Source organism: Microtus ochrogaster, chromosome 16 (assembly GCF_000317375.1).
Source record: "Microtus ochrogaster isolate Prairie Vole_2 chromosome 16, MicOch1.0, whole genome shotgun sequence".
Classification (NCBI taxonomy): Eukaryota; Metazoa; Chordata; class Mammalia; order Rodentia; family Cricetidae; genus Microtus; species Microtus ochrogaster.
In genome coordinates this window covers 15,562,923-15,579,633 of record NC_022018.1, presented here as the reverse complement: position 1 = coordinate 15,579,633, position 16,711 = coordinate 15,562,923, and the positions used below count along the sequence as shown (strand labels likewise).

The 16,711-nt window shown below is 42.9% G+C and overlaps 1 protein-coding gene across 1 annotated transcript in view; it reads right to left on the bottom strand.

Moving 5' to 3' along the window:
• Nucleotides 1-12,438, bottom strand: part of Apbb1ip (amyloid beta precursor protein binding family B member 1 interacting protein) — a 99,437-nt gene extending 86,999 nt beyond the window's left edge. Inside the window, exon 1 of the mRNA XM_005354746.3 lies at nt 12,382-12,438. The gene's annotated coding sequence lies outside the window, so the exon portion shown is untranslated. The remainder of the gene's footprint in view (nt 1-12,381) is intronic.
• Between the last annotated feature and the right edge of the window lie 4,273 nt (nt 12,439-16,711).

Sequence of the window (16,711 nt, the reverse complement as noted above, 5' to 3'; positions counted from 1 at the left end):
TGCCTCCCAAATCATGGACTGTGAGCACCAAGAACAGGAAGTCAGTGCTTGCCTTGCTCCGACCTCTGAAACCTTACCCATCTGTCCAGGGCAAATATTACCGACAGCATGTCCGCTTTTTATACCACTCTGTGAGTTCAGGCAGCGTCTCGTGTCTTCATCTAAGCATTTGCCATTTACCTTGCACTTAGTCAATTCACCTATTGGCTGGATGACCCCAAACAAACTTCTCTGCTGGTTTAGCTTCCTTGTGTGTGATACGGCAATGAAAACAGGGATATTTTAGCTAACAGTACAAGCCTGAACATCACTTTAGGATTTTGTCTATTTAAAGTAAGGGATGAACAGTCATCATTTATTTTTCTACAAGAATATATTTGGTATAATCAAAGGAACATCTTTAAATACTGGTTATTTTTTAAATTCCATTTTTATTTATTTTGTGTGCATGTGTAGAGGTCAGTTCTCCCCTTCTACTATGTGAGTTCCAGGATGAAATTAAGGGCTGTCGGGTTTAGAGGCAGGTACCTAACCACCGAGCTTCCTTACCAACTTCATTGTGCTGCTTTGTTTTGAAGTTTCTGCAATGGAAACACACCATTGATGCATCTGACTCCCTGTGGGACCTTGTGTGTGCCACAAATTCTTCACTTTCTGAATAGCCCTGACTTCATGTACTGCTGGGGAAGAATGCTCTTGTACACTGTAAAGATTTTGTCACTCATACTGGTTTAATAGAATGCTGATTGGCCAGTAGCCAAACAGGAAGTATAGGCGGGGTTACCAAATGAGGAGAATTCTGGGAAGAGGAAAGGAAGAGATGCAGTCACCAGCCAGATACAGAGGAAGCAAGATGAGAATGCCACATTGAGAAAAGGTACCAAGCCACATGGCCAAACATAGACAAGAATTATGAGTTAACTGAAGTTGTAAGAGCTAGCTAATAATGAACCTAAGCTAACAGGCCAAATAGTTTATAATTAATAAAAGCCTCTGTAGGTTTCTTTGGGACCGAATGGCTATGGGACTGTCAAAGTATAAGAGCTGCGAATTACGTTCAGTTTAATTCAGTCTGAGCCTTTCATTCCATAGTCAGAAATCCAGTCAGGAAGACGAATGGCAGCATTTTCACTACGTGTTTACCCCATAAGTCTTGAAAGGGGATTTAAAGATACATAACAAGAGAACAGAAAATAGAACAGGGTTTAAGCAGTAGCTGAACTTAGCCACCACAGATGTGGTTATGAGTATCAAAGTGGCAAAAGTGGGAGAAAATGGTTACACAACCAAACAAGCCTTTAGGATATATCAGATCAATTATTTTAAGAAAATCACTGATTTCCCATTGTTGGTAGAGAACAATGCTTCAATGCACTAACTTCTAAGAAGGAGAGCATCTGGCTCACAGTCTGGTTTCTTTCCTTTGTGCCTTCCAAAGTAGTTTAACATTGCAAGTGGGAAAGATCATTTCAAACAAACCCCGTTCTCAAATGAACTCCTTCCTTTAGAAATGGTTGCCCTGCGATCCTCTTTGCTTCCTGATGGCCTCGTCCAGGTTGCCAACATTCTTCACACATCTCTGTCTTAGGAAAACTTTGCATCTTTGGTGACCATCCTTGTCGGCTGGCTCACTATTTGAAGATTTAACATATACAGACTCTTTCTCCCTCCCCTCCTCTACAATTCCCTCTCTTTGGTTTGAGACTGGGTCTTGCTATTATATAGTTTAGGTTAGTTTTCAAGTCTCCATCCTCCTGCCTCAGCTTCTGAGAACAGAGATTACACTTGTGTACCACTGTACCCTGCTAATACAGACTTCTTTTTGTTATTACTCCCTAAATAATACACTGTGACAGCCATTTCTATAACATTTGTGCTGTAGTAGAGATGTTAGGTAACCTAGAGATGATCCAAAATACATGTGAAACTTCTCTGTGCAACTACTACACCATTCTATACAGGGGACCTGGACAGCCGTGGCTTTTGGTGTTCAATGGCATCCTGAAACCCCATGGACAATGAAAGATGACTATACTAGTGTTCACTGCCCTTGCACAGTGGTGCTGCTACACAGGAGAGTGAAGCAAAAGACCAGACATGTTGTGTATGCTTGGCTTCTACCTGACATCCTTTGGCTGAAAGACATGTTTCATGGCTGGCAGGAATCTGAATAATACAAGTTTATTTCAAATATGAACACATATGTGAGATACTCTATTTTAAGGAAACTTCTAGGGGAACTTTATTCTCGTTTTGTTTTGTTCTGAAGATTTCAAACAAGTCAGACGCTAGTCCAGGTACTTCTGCTGAACTTTTAACGCTCTGCTCCGGTCTGATTCTAAACAGATCTAAGCCCGTATTTATCTGACTTTGATCACTGTTTCTTCTCCTTACTCTGCCGGCACCATTTCCAACAAGATGTTGTCACTTTTATGGCACTTGAGTGAATTCGGATGAGGATATTTGACAACCAGTGTGGAACCAGGGTGGCATAACCTTCAAGGGCCCAGTTCAGTGCTTTCTTTCCTCCAGCTGGGTTCTACTTCCTAAAGGTGCCACAGATCTCAAGACCACACCACAGGTGTGGGGTGAGGGGTGGCTAAGCATTCAAAATAGGAACCTGGAGGGGGACACATCAGATTCAAATGCTGACAGTTTAAGAGTCAAGGACTCTTTATTTTTTATTAGTGTCTTCTTTCAAAACAACCAGTAGAAACAGATTATGTTTCCTGCCCCTCTCCCCTTACATATACACTCACACTCTGAAGTCCACACAATACCATCACATTTCATATCTATATCTATATCTATATTCTCACTTTCTGATGGGACCAAGCATTTGTAGAAACAGTTTCTAGGACAGAGACTCCATTATCTGAACAGGAGAGGAACACACTGTCTTCTCTCTAAAGTTTTTCAAGCTCTTCTCCAGGGGTCTCTAGCTCTGTACCCCAAATCTGACTCTGGTCTCTCCTGAGAGGGGGGTTTGTTTTTTGGGGTGGAGACACACTGCAAGGAGATGCCGCTGATGACAACATGTTGTGCTTGTGAACCGGTAGGTGAACCAAAATAAGAACAAAATGAAAGCCGACAAGCAGCGTTGCCCAGGGCAACAGATCACATTTGGCCGGATGTGGGTTTTAAGCCGCATGCTCTGCTGTTAATTTCTAGTTATTTTTCTGTACCTGTCACTTGTAGGCAGAACACATAAAATATAAGGCATGGAGGAGAGGGTGGGAAGGAAGCATGAAAAGGAAATAAATCTGAGGTTGGCTTCGCTGCTACAGTGTTAACACTTGGGATTTAAAATCGGGCACACCTTTAATCTCAGCACTTGGAGGCAGAGGCAGGCAGATCTGAGTTTGAGGCCAACGTGGTCTACAGAATTAGTTCCGGGACAGCCAAGGGTACATAGAGAAACCCTGTCTTGAAAACAAACAACCAAACAAACAAAATGCAAACAACAACAAAACCTTTGGGTTTTAACTATGAACTCAAATCAGATGTTAGAGACAGACGATAGTACATACTCTTCCCTTCCCTTTGCATTGACTGACTTCAGAATTCACCCAACACCCTCCATTCACCTGCATGTACACCAAGCTGCCCTGTCCAACCCACAGACACCAGCCCCAGCTACTCAGCACTAGAGCTGTGGCTAAGCTCAAATATGCTGTACACACAAACCCAAATGGATCTGGGGAACTTTGAAAAAAAATCACAGTTAATAATTTTGCTCTTGCTTAAATTTGCTATACTTTTAAATAATTAACACCCACTAGATGATATTTTTAGATTTTTCATCAAATATGTGTTAGAATTAATGCACAATTATGTTTGGTCATGTTTTTGTGTAGCCTCTAGGGGATTCAAAGCACCATGTGTGGAGTGTGCTGTATTTTTGGTGAGTTCTGACCTGGAGTGTTCAGGATTACCTAGCCTTTGACTCAAGTATGGCTGGACACAGACAGCACATCACATGAATACATTCTGAATATTACTCACTGCTGTGCCATTTCCTTTCCCAAGCATTCTGCTCCAGCTCTGTTACACTGTGCCATGTGTCTGGTGCCTCCTTCTGCCCGGCCCCCTGGACATACCTTCTCCTTCAAAACACACCTAGGCCACCAACACACACTGCCTCCTCCCGCACTATTGTCTTTACTGCATGAGTTTTGCAACTAGCAGTGCACATTATGCATTATCATGTGTTTATTTGTAGGCCATATCTTCACACTGGGCTGGAAACTTTTGGGCATAAGGGATCATATTTTATATCTTTCCCACTGGCACCTGGTTGATCCTCAGTAGATAAAAACAGTTCAAATAAAGCCAGGATGTGGTGGCACATGCCTTTAATCCCAGCACATGGGAGGCAAAGACAGGCAGTCCCTATGAGTTCGAGGCCAGTCTGGTCTATAGAGCAAGTTCCAAAGCTATACAGAGAAACCCTGTCTCAAAATCCCACCCGCCCAAAAAAAAAGAAAAGAAAAAGAAATGGGGAGAAAATCAAAGTTCCAACTATATTGCATTGAGAAAAATTTCTTCTAAAACATATACCAGCCCTAACTTGATAAACTGACTTCAAGGATATGAACTCTTGGGATTTCCACCTCTGTGTCCAGTCATCATTGCGCTGCGCTTCCTTCACTAACACGGCCCACACAGCTGCATCTCTGCTTATTGTTCGCATAGGGGAAATGCAAGCCCCCGAATTCCGAACACACGAAGAATGAGTCTTGGAGTTGCCGACTCCCTCCATTCCGTTAGAGAACTGAATCAGGAGAGCAAGAAAAGATGGGGCTATGGTGATAAAGATGGTCCAGTCCTTCCCTGAAGATGTCTCTAGCCTAAGATGAAAACAACACAGCAAGCTCAGCGGGTTCCTTGACTTCACCAGCTGTGGATGCCAAGAGTGGAGATAAAGGGCCTGTTAACAGCATGGATACAGTAGCTGTAGAGAAACTCATCAGAAAAGTAGTTGCAAAAATATGTGGCATAACTAGGAAAACATTTCTTGGGATCTCTTTCATCCTGTCCCATCTACACAATTTGTCCTTTTGAGATGACAGTCTAAGAGTCAAAGACTACAGTTTGGCTGTGGAGACCAGAGGGAGCCCTGAGGGTCGAGACCCCCAGGCTGAGAACCCTGGTCTATGTCAATGTGGTCAATGACATTTATGGGCATTCCACGAGTCCTACCACGTCCCACGCACACACCTTGATACCTGTTACCAGCTAAGTGAAGTGTTGGCTGTCTCAGGCTCCATTAGCAAAGTTGCTTCCCAACTCCAGCCTTTCAAGCATCTCACCTTTATCCCTGATATGTTTAGTGGCTTCTAGGGAATCCTTGGTTTGAAATCTAACTACTTGGTGAGACTTCATCGTTTTATTCCAAATCTGGCTTTAGACTTTGCAAACAGAAACTCTTTTACCTCTGGGCACCAAAAGCTCTGTGTTGGGGAAAGTCCTCACCCTGCCCCCCTGGGGACCGGGTTTCTGCGCAGCAGGTGTAGAAGTCTGTGTCACTGACTAACGATGTGTGTGTTATACAGGGTTCCTCGGGTCAATTCCTTCCTTTCACACTAGGTAAAGACAATTTCAATTGTCCTGCTTGTCCCAGAAGTGGAACAGTGCTGATGATCTGACTGAGTTCTTAAATTGGCAAGATTAGGATGGTTTGAGTCTTCGGGAACCCCAAAGGTTCTTACGTCCCATTTCTTAAACAACGCAATCGTATATAAATTTCAGAGACTCTAACTTCTATTTTTAATTTGTAAAATGGGAATAATAAACAGTATTTTTCATGCTTTATTAGCCCTGTATAGGGCAAGCAGGTGTATCGTGGTGACCACTTGGTACTTCATACTCATCCCCTAAATGGAACTTCAGTCACCTCTTTGCTAACTTCCCACCACAGCTGGTGGCAATCTCACATTCCAGATGTTTAGGATAAAATGTCCAAGAACATCCTTGGGGCCTACTTCTCTTATACCTCATGTCTACAGGCAGGAATGATGAGCAGGTTCAGAGGTGTTGACTGTATCTCCTGTCTCTAGGAGAGGGCACTGGGATTCAGAGAGGTAAAGACCTGTTAGGATGCTGCCAAGTTCTGTTCTGAGGACTGGAAAGTCACTGCTTGATAGGGAAGGAAGGAGCAAAGGGAGGCGTCTTAGGGGAGGGTCTGTTGTGGGGGTGCGCAGGTGGATCATGGGTCTCCCTTTCATAAGTTCAAAGGATTGGCTATTCATGGAAGTTTGTTTTGTTGTGTTTTTGTTTTGTTTTGTAAGCTTTGTTTTGTTTTGTAAGCCTCTCTAATTGAGCAATGCCAGGGGCAGGAGTTTAGCCCAACTCCATTTTAATTCTAGAGTGAGTTTTATGAGATTTTTTTTTTTATAGTGCGGTTTATCCTTTCAACCTTGACAGAAGACTGTGGTGACAGGGAATGCAGAGTGTATAAGGGACTTTTAAGTAATTTGCAACATTTTGGGAAACAGAGGATTTGAATTCTGGGTTGTTATCTGATAGTAGTGAGGATGGCAGCCAAATCAGGGACTAATCCCTGCAGTGAGTGTGTGAGCATTTTTGTTGTAGTTCCTTCGACCCATCCAGAGAAGGCATCGAAGACAGCTGAGACACACCTGTATATAGGCGTCATGGGAGAAGTCTATCTGCCAGGCCATGGCTGTCGGGAGGCCTGGAGTTTGGTGAGAAGGAAACTGAGGAGGTTTAATGTTGGGGCACTTTTTTTTTTTTTGGCTTTAAGGAGCTGCCCATCTCAGGGTTGAAGGGGAACACAACTGTGTAGGGAGGAAATTCGAGTTTGATTAGATAGTTGAATTAAGGGGTGCATTGTGATAGAACCTGGGTGACAGGGCAGGAATTGGGGTGATGGTATGCAAAAGGGAGTGAGGGGGTGGATGAAGGTCTGGTGTGTAAGAGCTATTTTGGGGCTAATTTATCAGCATTTTTTTTTTGTTGAGATGTTGGGGGGAGAGTCACTATTAGTCTTTTTGATGGATTACTGTTGTGTTGAAAGAAGAAAGGACAGCATCTAGTACCATCCAGCACCCTGGACAAGGGACACATTAATTATTGGAGTCCCCTTTTGAGTGAGGAAGCCTTTTCCCTTCCAAATTAGAATACATAAATGAATTCTGTTCTATGCATATTTTGAGTCTGAATATACATTAGTAGAAAGATCTTTAGCCGGTGTTAGGGCTTGTGTAAGGGCAGTGGATTTGGCTTGCTGGGAAATGGCTCCTTGGGCTAGAGGTTTGGCTTTGACAAGGGTGTATGTTGTGGGAGTTAGAGGCTTGAGGAGGGAGCAAAGAGGCTCCTCTTAAGAGCCCTTCGTACTCTCGTAAAGGAGTTAAGCAGTGAGGGGGACGTTAGGGATCCACATTCAAAACAAGCGGAAAAGACCTAACAGGCATTAGAGCAGTCTCTTGGTGGCTGGCATGGACTAGTTTAAAGGGACCATTTTCTGTCAACGAAGCTAGGGTCATCTGAGAGGAGCTTCTATTGAGAAAATACCTCCACAAGATCAGGCTGTAGGAGGAAAGCCTGTAGGGCATATTGTTATCAGTGATTGATGGGGGAGGGCCCAGCGCATTATGGGTGGGGCCACCCCTAGACGGTGGTCCTGGGTTCTACAAGAAAGTAGGCTGAGCAAGCCACGAGGAGCAAGTCAATAAGCAACACCCCCCCCATGACCTCTGTGTCATTTCCTGCTTTCAGGTTCCTGCCCTGTTTGTGTTCCTGTCCTGACTTCCTTTGAGGATGGACAGTGATTTGGAAGCATAAGTCAAACAGACCCTTTCCTCCCCAATCTGCTTTAATCCTGGTGTTTCCTGACAGCAATAGTAACCCTGTCTAGGAGACGTGTTCAGGGGAATTGATAGGGCCTGGTGTGAGATGGAAAGTCCTAGGTGAGCTGGACCTTAATCTTTAGAGACATGATACCCCAAGTAATAAGGTATTGAGGAGAGCACACACACCATTATAAATATAATATACATTATACAATATACATAAGTGTATATATCATTGTATAATATAGGTATACATGAATATACAGTCCTCTTTTGTATACATGAAAATTTTCATAATAAAAATTATGGGAAAATACCCAATCACGGCTCACTTTTTACAACGTCACCTTTAATTTTTCTCTAGCCTAACAGGATGTTGTTACTTGGACAACAATCTTCCAGCCCCTGTGTGGGAACATAATGCCCCTGGAATTAAGCGCTTAGCTCTCGCCCAGCACACAGGCATATCTCTGATGAGTCTGTGATATAAGACCAAATCAGAAAGACGTCCACTAGAGTTAGAGAAAGGATTAGATTTACTACTTTGTTGATTTAATCAAGTCAGAAGGCCAGCAGAGAAATTTGAGTATAATATAGATAAGAAGGAAATCACGATTAGGCCTTTTCAAAAGATAAAGGCAATAACTTTAAAACTGAGGGTGATATCTCTCTTGTCTTCCATCTATAACAAAGCAAGTGTGTCGTTGAGTGTTTGTTCTGCTTGGTTGTCTTTCATCATCCTCCTGCCTCGCTCTGATCTGCTGTCAGGACCTGCTATGTGGTCACACAGACACAGCTTCAGTCACATGGAAAATTATCACTGTCTGGTTTTCTCCCCAGTTTGAGGCTACAAGCGCACTGAAGATTGGCTCCATCTTTTCCCTCATCTGAGCCCTGGCGCTTGACTGAGGGTGGTGTTATCAAGCTTTCCCAGGTCAGTACCAGCTCTGTCTGCATGTTTCTCTCTATGCACACTGTTTAAACTCTCTGCTCTTTCATTTGTCAGTGACACAGTGGAGTAGCAGCGGTACCAGTCTAGACGAAGATGGATCAATTGAGTCATAATTCAGCCATCTCAGTGTCCGGTACACCACACAAGCCAAGCATCCTTAACTCTGAAAACCTCAAATCCCAGATCTTCCCAAATCTGAAACATTTCAGAGCACCAGCATGAAGCTACAAACTGAAAATTCAACACCTGACCACAAGTGATAGTTCAGAGTCAAAATACAGGCATGGGAGACTGGAGAGATCACTCAGCAGTAAGTTAAGAACACTGACTGTTCTTCCAGAAGACCAGCACCCACAGGGAAGCTCACAAGTGTCTGTAACTCCAGTTCCAGGGGATCTGAGACCCTCATACAGATATACGTGAAGGCAAAACACAAATGCACATAAATAAAAAAATAAAAAAGGTTAAGAAAATATACAGGCATAGAACCAAGTTTATTTAGCCTTCCCAAGGAGGGGCAATACCCATCATCACTGTTAGCTGAAATATATAAACTCTTTCATGCACAAAATTATTTGCATAAGGTACCATCCGTCTATGTGTATAAAGTGTGTATGAAACAAATGAATTCCGTGCTCATAATCGATCCTCATATCACATGTACATGCAAACATTCTATCCCTCATCCTCCAATATTCAAAACATGAAACTCCTGGTCTCAAGAACTTGGATAATGAAACAATAAGCTCAATCAGAAGCAATAAGTATTATATACTACAGCCGCATGGTGATCAAGAAGAAACCCAGGCTGACAGAGAAAGAAGGAAATGGGTCTCATAATATAGTTCTCAGTGACCCAGCTTCATAGTCAATGCTCGGGAAATGTGTGGAAACTGTCCTGAGCTGTAGCTGCATTGTCTGTACTGAGAAGTTTGATGGCCTGGTGCGGTATTTTATCTCCCTTCCTGCCTTAGAATTGGGACCAATTAGCTCACTGGGTTTGGCGGCTTGAGACATTTTGCTGGTACCCCTGAGAAGTGGAATTGACTTAGCTGGCATGTTTTGAACCTGAACTATGGTGACAGAATTTGGCCCTGAAGTGGGCATACAGTGGTGAGTTCTAGTCTCTAATCCCCCACTGTCCTCAGGCCCTTGCCCATGAAGGACAATACAGGTTCTTGAACTGGTGGAGGTGGCCTTGTGTCTTCGTACTGCTCTTCTCTCTTTCCTAGAGAAATGTATCAAACTGAAACATTCAGTCCCAAAGTCAGATACATAAAGTTGCCTCTGAAAGCTGTGCTTCCTGATAATTAAAACTATACTTTAGCATATAAACATCACTAGACAACCAATTTCCCCACCAAATACCTTAAAATCTTAAAATTTATGTTTATTTTATATCTGCAGCCATATAATGCCTGAACTTTAACAGACTTGTCATTTGGGATGAGATAATTGACTTAAAAAACAGATATATTTTCATACTGAAAATATCAATCATGCTAATAATAAACATTGTTCCATCTCAGGGCTTCACCTAACCCTATGGGATATGTCACAGTTTAAACACAGTCCTACCAAGAGATTTATTCAGCGTCTCCGGGGGTGGGGGGGCGGGTAGAAAAGGCACCCAGCTACGTAGAGAAAATTATACATTTTTTTCTCATATGTAGAATTATACAACATGCATAAAATTGCCTTTAGGTTATGTGTATAATGAAACCACGTCTTATTTTTTAAAATTATTTTATTTCGAAAGTTCCTAAGATCACTCATGAGGCCCTGTAATGTTATGGTGTGATAGATTAAAAAAGCAAAAAAACAAAAAAACAAAAACACCCTGTAGAGCCATTAAAAGGATTACTTATCAAAATAGATAAAATGAAATTCAAGAGGACTAGAAAAAAACAGAAATAAAGGAAAATAACAATGCCCTTTGAGAAATCAAAGTAGCTTAACACAAACATTCATGGCCATGAACTTTATAAATTGCTCACCATGTAATTTTGAAATATGTAGAGCTTTTCATCTATATGGGACATAGGGTGAAACCAAGTGGAGAACTAACTAGTATCCGTTCTCAGAAAACAGCAGTTCAGAACATGCCGGGTGGATACAGAGCCCAGCAAGTATTGTATGTAATCCACTACACATTCCAAAGTTACACTTTTTCAACAGCAGTAACTTGGAACTATCGAAATGCAACAGAACCGAATGTTGGCAAACTTCCTCAGAGACCAGAAACTGCTGTGCTTCTCAGAAAGAAAACCCACCAAAGTGTTTATCCTTCAGTTCTACTCTGTTAACATACCCTCCTCTTCCCTCGGGGACCGGATACAGGGCTGCAGGCAGCCTGGGCTGCACAGCCCAGCTGCAACCCCAGCCCTTTCACAGGCACAGTTATGGCTCCATTCTAACATAGTATAACCTCATTTACTACTCGAGTTCCAGTTTAAGTAATGTAATTTAATTAAGTTCATCCTTGTCTAGTTATAGTATCCGATGTGCAGTAACAACCTGAGTCTCCCAAGTATCTGTAAGAACGTACAAATTAAGAAGGGATGGTTTGAAGATGACATTGCATTTTGGCAGCTCTTTGAGCAGACAGGAAACACCACCTGGAGGGACACTGCAGAGGACTCTCCCTATCTCCTGCTAGCTTGCTAGCCAGCATTCCTCTCAAGGCTCATGAGCCTGTGCTTTAGTGAGGCCCACAAGGCACAACTCCCGGTTTAGTCTGAAGCCCAAAGTTTCCTTTCTGAAGTTTCGTGTTTTTGAGTCCCAGATTTCTGAAACAAGCAGCGCCTTCCTTGTTTTTGTTCACACCACACTTCTCTTATGTGGAGGATCCACCCACCGCTTCTAGGCATTCCTTTCCTCTCTGACTTCGCATCTTTATCACAAAAACTTTGGACCGAGATGCAGAGTGGCTCCAGGAAAGCTCATGCCACTCTTCAGCACGGGGTGAAATACATTCCCCGAGGGAAAAAGAAGAGGTACACGTGATAAGTCATAGCGGGCGCCTGTACCCGGGTTCTTGGGGATACAAGGACATTCTATCTTTCATGATTTACTGTATTTTCTACACCTTGACTCCAAACTAAATTAGGAAATCCGTGTCTGATATTCAAACTCATCCTCACCACATTTTACAGAGAAAAGACTATTTAGGAGTGAAAGATTATGTTCAAAAAAAGCAGAACCACAGATTCCCAAAGTTGTAAATGAAGGGAACGCTTTGAGGTATGTATTCGCCAATTCTCAAAAGTCTCAGACTAGCAATTAACGGTGCGGTGGCCTAAAATGTTCCCGGGGGTATCTTGTCTCAGGCTGCTAGTTAGGCTCACGGGTCCCAGGCCTGAGACAGGTAGCATTTCCTAAGCAGGAAATCCGTTACATCGGAAAAAAATGAACAGGGGCAAGAGAGGAGAGAACTCTAGACCCAGCACAGGTCAAGTGCAAGGGCTGCGCACTGGACTTGGAGGTGCGCCAAGGAGCCCGGGTTCACGTGGCCAGTGCGAGGACCTGTGTCGCGCGGGTCCGCTCCCATTGGACACGCGGCGTGGCCGCCCGAATGCCCGGAGCTGAGGAGCGTGGGGCTGATGTGCTGCTTACCTTGAAAGCTGATGGAGCTGCACCGAGAAGTGCCGAGCTGCACTGCGATTCACCGGGTGGCGCCGCGATGAGCTGAGCAGAGAGGCGCGCTTGTCTTCTCTAGGCTGGGACCGCCTGGAGGCCGGGACGCGGGCTCGAGGAGGAAGTGCAATAAGTTCTCCCCTCCTGCGCAGACTCCTGGCTTTGCACCAAAGTTCTTGCAGAGCCTTGAAAGCAGACTCAAAGCTCCGCCTCTGGAACTCCACAAGTTTGGCAAGTTTGGACCGCTTTTTCAAGCCCATGTCCCCCACTTTGAAAAAAAAAAAAAACACTTCCCTCCCTGAGGTTAAGAGAAAGCTGCTCCTTTTCTCACCCATGTGGGTTTTTGTGTTCTTCGTAAGATAAGGACTAAGATTAAGCCCAGATGCTAGTCTGAGGACTTAATGACAGAAGTTTCAGGCTAGCTGAGAAACTCCCTACAGGAGAGTTCAGGGGTTGATAACACCTACCGGCAGTTAGGGGCTGGGACACTCCTGAGGAGGTCAACATGCCAACCCCATTGTATTGACAACTTTGAGACTTCAGGGGAACAGATGTGAAGATGGAACTGTCCACCTCAAAAGTTCCTCTTTCTGCCCCATAAACCCCCGAGCTTCTGCGCAGTCTCCACTTCCCCCAAGACTGCTGTTCCTCATTGTTCTACCAAAGGACACTGCTTCTGTTGAGGTTGGTCTCCTGTTTCTTTTATTTTCACATAACGTGGATCAATTCTGATCTATTAGTTCCACAAAAGATAAAGAAGACAGTTTATTTTGCAACAGCCCCTGCAGCCCTTGCTGCACTTCCGCTATCCAGCCTTTGTGCAAGACTTCCTGGGCCAGCTTGGTAGGGTGGACAGAGAAGTGGCCCCGGGGGCCAGCTGGGAGCACCAGAATCTCTGTTGGTGGAGGTGGAGGTGGAGGAAGGGCTCTGCAGGGGCCTGTTCTCTGCCATCTCCTTGGCAATTCCTCTGATGTAAAATGTGCAGATCCTCCGTAGATCTTTATTTTATTTTTTAAACAGGATGTCACTGTCTAACACTGGCTGACCTGAAACTTGCAATGTACATCAATCAGGCTGGCTTTGAACACACAGAGATTCTCCTGCCTCTGTCTCCTGAATACTGGGATTAAATGCTGTGCCACCATGTCCAGCTTCCAGGTTTTGTTCTTCTTTGTTTGTTTGTCTATAGTTTGTATAACATAAGATTGACTGGTACTCCCTTCTGAGACAAAGTGTTTGGGGAGATTTGAAAACACAGACACTAAAATCAGTTATGATTTTAAATGGCGATTGAATTACTCTCTCTTCCTCTACATTGCTGTGTCTTTAAGGGTTTGTTATAGAGCAAAGTAGTGGAAACATGAAGACATAGGTAAGGCACATAAATTAATTTCAGATAGCTCCTGTATTCAATGGGAAATTGTATATTGCTTCTCTAAGAACATTGTAAGCAGCACAATCACTGCTTCGCTAGATGCACACTTGGCAGAAAATAGTCAATACACTTATTTAGCATGCCGAGTAATGGGTTTTGAGGAAATAAAAGACAAAGGATAGTGTAGCAGCAGGCTGCTTGTTTGCCCCAGTTGCCCAGAACCAAACCAATCACGCAGAAATTGTATTAATTGAATCATTGCTTGGCCCATTAGCTAACTAGCTTCTTATTGGCTAATGCTTACATCTTAATTTAACCCATTTCTATTAATCTGTGTGTCACCACGAGGTCGTGGCCTACCAGCATAGTTTCAGCACACCTATCTTTGGGAGTTCTTTATTCATTAACCAATAAAAGCAACACACAGACAGAAGGACCTCCTTCTGAACCTCCTTCTAAGGACCTCCTTAGAAGAGAAAAAATGGTCTTTTTGGCAATGAGAAGATAAGGACCAGTCATTTAGAAGCTGGAAAAGCATTCCGAGAAAAGAGCAATGGAATACATTGAGTCAAGAAGAGATGGTTAGGAAGACGTCAAGGCTAGAGCAGAGTGGAAGAGCACACAGTGGTAGAAGATGAGAAGAGAGTGTGAGCAGGAGCCAGATCAAGCAGGACCTTGTGGTCAGTGTGGAGGACTTTGGGTTATATTGTAACTGCAATGGACAGCTAGGAGAGGGAGATAGCAACCAGGTTCTGGCTTTATTGTGCTAGAAAACATCACACAGACCAGTGAATTCTTGGAAAACAGTTGAATAAGAGGCAGAGGTGAAAGATAGAAGAGAGGGAGGGAGGAAGGAGGGAGAGAGAAAGTGAATGGATTTAAATTAATTTTCTCCTTACTGGTTAGTGGCAGCAGTTCAGATGAAATGATTAAAAACAATGGTAGCCGAACCCAATGTACGGCTTTAACCCTATAACCCCAGCACTTGGGAGGTTAAGGGAGTAGGGTTGTAGGCTCAAGAGTAGTCTGGAGTACCTAAGACTTTATCTCAGAAAGAAATACAAATATTAACATTAAAATAATGGTAGTTTATTTGAATAGTATCCTAACGGCAGGAATTGTGATTTGCTGATGGGCTCAGGGCAGATGTGGGAAATGCCAGAGGAGTTAGAAACTGTGATGGAGTGACTGTCGACTCTGGGACTAGGCCAGAGGTCGGTCTACATAGAAAGGTCAGTAGGAAGCACTCAAGTGAGCCAAGCCAAAGCTTTGTCTTCAAATCCTAAGAATAACAAAAATATGTTAAACAAGACTTGAAGCTACATATTGGAGGATTGTGTTCTAGAAAGAAATCATCCATCCTGGCTATCACAAGGGAACTGCTAACATGAAGAAAAGAATGGACACGGGAAGATTTCCAAGAAAGTTGGGAAAGAAATGATAATGGTTTTGTTTGTTTGGTAGCCATGGAGACACAAAGAAATGCGTGCATCAGGAAGCTATTTACAGACTCTGCTGGCAGGAGTCTGTGATAACTGGACATGAGCAGATCGAGGGGGAAGGATGAGGCTGGATCCTGGGAAGATGCTCCTATTATGATGCCAGGTGAGAAAATCTGGAGAAGACTCTTTGATCGCGAGAAGGTAGTAACATTTATTTTGAGCAAGTCAAGTTTGGTAGCACAACTATGTGGAGACACAGCTTTACCAAAGAGGAAAAGCTACTGATATACTGAACATATACAAATCTCAATTATGCTGAAAGGTGCTGTACTATAAAACAGAAAACATTGCAATATTATGTCATCATATAAATTTCTTAAAACTCAACCTCATGTGTAAATAATGGGCAAACAGTAAGAGCTCTGGAGGGGCTAGGGAGAGGTAGAAGTGGTAAACTTGTGTTCAGTGGTGACTTTGGTGGATGTGTGTGTATCAGAACTGAAAAAACCACACATTTGGAATAACTGCAGCTTCCTGTGTGTCATTCATACCTTAATACGATTGTGAAAATTTATTTTCTTCTTGTTTTCCCTTCTTCCTCCTCCTCTTTTTATTTATTTATTTGTTTATTTCTTTTTCTTCTTTTTCGTTTTCTGGTGTGCTAGGGACTAATCTCAGAGCCTCGCACTGTGAGCTACCACTGAACTATACCCTGGCTTCAAGAATGGGAATGTACCTTGGAAACTCTTCCCTAGTTTACTTTGGTCAGCCTTCCATTGCCCTTTACTCTTCATTCTCTTTCTCTCTCTTTGCTTTTAATTTTATCTTCTCCTACTCTCTTTTCTTTGTTCTTTCCAATCTTGGCTTAGATTGCAAAGGAATCTGTTCAAAATGGAAAATTCCGTATGAACAATTCTATGTGAACAATTTCTGACCCAGGGAAACTTGTGCTGTTGTTTTCAAATTTGCCATCAATGCTGTAAGTGGGGCCTAGTGTAGTCAACTGACCAAGCAGAATTGCTAAAGCTTGCCAAACATGATGGCACTAACCTGTGATCCCAGCATTCAAGAGACTGAGACAGGGGTAGGAGTTCAAGGTGTGCTGGATTTACCCGGTGAAACCCTGCTTCAAAACTAAACAAACAACAAAAAGGAAAACTTCATAAAAGCCCAAAGAACAATTTATGGTTCGGGTTAAAGAATAAAATAATTCATTACTGAATTTTTAATTAGAACCATATGAAAATCTCCTCTCCTTTTAGGTTGTAGTTTGTTTTTCCCTAAGACAAAAAACAAATTATCATTCTTTCCTGGCACTATGTTCACATTAGTCAACAAAATGGTATTTGATAAAATCATTTCCACTAACAGCTTCCCAGTATTGCAGATTTCTTTTTATCTCAATCCTAAGATACTTTTCATTGTCATTTAAAAGGAAATTTTATCTGACTTTTTCCTAGGCCTTGCTTCAGGCTGGTATGATTGTCTGCCA